This window comes from Amblyomma mixtum, chromosome 1 (assembly GCF_055824585.1).
Source record: "Amblyomma mixtum isolate Tamu chromosome 1, ASM5582458v1, whole genome shotgun sequence".
In the NCBI taxonomy this organism is placed as follows: Eukaryota; Metazoa; Arthropoda; class Arachnida; order Ixodida; family Ixodidae; genus Amblyomma; species Amblyomma mixtum.
Genome location: NC_143012.1, coordinates 315,994,969 through 315,998,093, shown reverse-complemented (window position 1 = coordinate 315,998,093; position 3,125 = coordinate 315,994,969).

Genomic DNA, 3,125 nt, shown 5'->3' with positions numbered 1-3,125 from the left:
TTTAAGCGATAGAGCGGTTGTAGCTGCAGATGATTAAAGACTCTGGGTTTTCGTGTAAAGGCAATGCGTCTTCTTGAAGCGATGAGTAGGCGGGGAAAGCAAGCTTGTCGCACTGGCAGCGGTCCAGGAAGAAAAATGAAGGTGCTGCATTGCATCAGGCTTCACCACGCTCGGGGAGGCCTTGCACGAACACTTCTCAGGGCCACACCCTGGACCTCAAAGAGAAGCTTCCATCCGCATACGTGGCCAGTGCGCTGTTCTAAGCGATGCGGAAGGCGCTATCTCGCGTTTGAAGCAACTGCACACACAACGATTTAGACGAAGCCGCAATTGATGTGGCGTGCACCGCTACATGTGAACTTTCTTATTTTATTTTGTGAAACTGATGCCGATCGGGGAACCAGGAAGTAGAGGAAATTATTCCTCCTGAGCGTGTTTGTGGGTTAAATTGCACATGGCGCAGGGCTTCCCGGTCATGGACTTTTTGTTCATGTCTTTATACACCCTTCGATTTAAAGCGGAATAAAAAATTGGCTGTCGCTTAGCTTGGTTAAGCCTGGTAATTGCGAAGCAATACGTGGTACTGCTATTGTACCGCTTGTGGTGATGCTCTATAGGCTGGAGGCGGTATCTCATGGGCTTGACGAGAAGAGCGCTGTCAGGCCGCGGCCGTGGCTATGCGCCGCGCAAGGCAACGGCGTGAGATGGGGCCCCGTTTTTAAGCAGATGGTATGACGTCACATAGCGCGCGGCGCCCCTGGTGAGAGGAGCGGGAGTCAGGCCACGGCGCCCCTGGTGAGAGGAGCGGGAGTCAGGCCACGGCCGTGGCTATGCGCCGCGCAAGGCGACGGTGTGAGATGGGACCCCGTTTTTACACAGATGGTATGACGTCACATAGCGCGCAGCGCCCCTGGTGAGAGGAACGGGAGTCAGGCCGTGGCTATGCGCCGCGCAAGGCGACGGCGTGAGATGGGGCCCCGTTTTTACACAGATGGTATGACGTCACGCAGCGAGGTCACGCGAAAGGTCAAGCGTGGCTATGCGGCCGCGGCACGGGCTGAGGTGGTAGCGAAAGTAGTATTGCTTCGCAATAAAAGAATGCGAGTTTGAAAACAAAGGCGCATACGACAGCGCGCATTATACTTGGCAGTGCGGTCCGTTCTTGTCCTCTGTCGATTACTGCGGGATGAAAGTGCTCCGGGTACTTCTCTTCAAAGCATTCCCCGAGGACCCCTGGTAAAATATGCTGAAACTTGGTTCAGCGCAAAAGACGAACACAAAGAAAGGAAACGACACACACGGAGCGCTCCGTGTGTGTCGTTTCTTTTCTCTGTGTTCGTCTTTTGCGCTGAACCAAGTTTCAACTATGTCCTACCAACTAGCCCAGCACGAAGTTTTGTTAAAATATGCTTGCAACCATAAACTCCTCCTTGCGCCAAAGCGACTGCTTATTCAACCCTGAGCAGCTGCAGTCAACAGTCAGCATAGGGACGCTTCAGCTGCTTTGTGCCGCAATGGCCCAGATATCTGGAGAACATGAAAACCTGGCTAAATACTGATAATTAGGGCATGGGCAAGATTTGAAGCATATGCTTCTGGCATCTCGCAGTAGCGATGACATGCAACCTGACGACTTTAGGTTCAGGTATGTTAAGAAAAGAGAGCCAAGATGGTGTATTTTACCACTCAAAGGAATCATCACTCAGGTTTGCAGGCTGCTGCACGTGAGATGAAGTGTGTAAGGGGCCTAGAAAATAAATAAAACTCACTAGACAGTTACGAGCGTGTGACGCGAATGATCGAGCGTTAGCTGTGGTGCGAAAGCGAAGGGCTTTTCAGAAACACTCCACGCTGCTACTGGTCCCGCAAAGTTTTAGCACGCTGCTTAAAGCACCAAGCGAGCCGTCCACGCTAGCTGTCCTGTCAAAATTTAAACACGCAATGTTGCAAATCACGCCGTAGCATCTTCCCACGGTGCCAAGGTCTGTGCTGCGGGTGGCGTCGACAACGGCGCAAAATTGAGCAAGGGCTATGAAGAGCTAATGATCTAAAACTGTCGCACGTTGCGGCACTGAAGTATAGAACAATTTTCCGAGGAATTATCAGTAACTGCGATGAGAAGCAGCAGTGTTCGCGGTCGCGCATGGTAGAAGCACAAGTATTTTTCACTCTCACGAGTGAACACCTCGTAACTCGTAATCTCCACAACTTTTTAATCGCTGGCGATATGGAAATTCTTATTTAGCTGTAAGGAAGACTTGAGTGATGTAGTTTTCATAATATTATCATCAACGTTACCAGCCTTACTACTCCCACCGCTGGACAAGGGCCTCTCCCAAATCTCGCCCCTTCTGTACTGCGCCGTCTGCTACCACATTATGCCCGAGAACCTCCCAATATCATCCCCCATCTCGCTTTCTGCCGCAACCTGTTACGCTTACCTTATCTTAAATACCCTTAACGATCGTCGTTCACCTTGCCTTCCCATTACACGTTCTGCCTATGGCCATTTCTCCTTGATTTCAATCAGGATGTTATTAACTGGCGTTTGCTCGCTCACCCACTCTGCTCTCCTCCTGCCGCTTAACGTCGCACCTATCATTTTCGTTTCCATAGCTCTCTGCGTCATCCTCATCTGAGTTCAACCCTTTTCATGAGCCTCCACCTTTCTGCCCCATAGTTTAGTACCGGTATGCAGCTGTTATATACTTTCAGATAGAGGGATACCGTTAACATAATGAGACTAGCTGCCAAGTGCACTCCACCCCATTCTTATTGCCCTGACAATTTCTGTCTCGCTGTCCGGATCTGCGGTCTAACTAGATCTATTCCCTTATCAGCTCCAACTCTTATCTACCCCTCGTATACCTGTTGTTTCTTTCCGAGACTGTTGGACACAACTTTAGTTCTCTGCATATTAATTTTAGATCCACCGTTCTGCCTTGCCTGTCTGGGTCCCCGGTCATGCTTTTCAATTCGCCCCCTGAGTTACTTAACAACGCAATGTCGTTAGTGATTCGCAGGTTACTAAGGCATTCTCCACTGGCATTCATACTCAACTCTTCTTAATCCGTATCTCTGAATACCCCCTGTAAACATGCGGTGAATAGTACTGGAGAGATCGT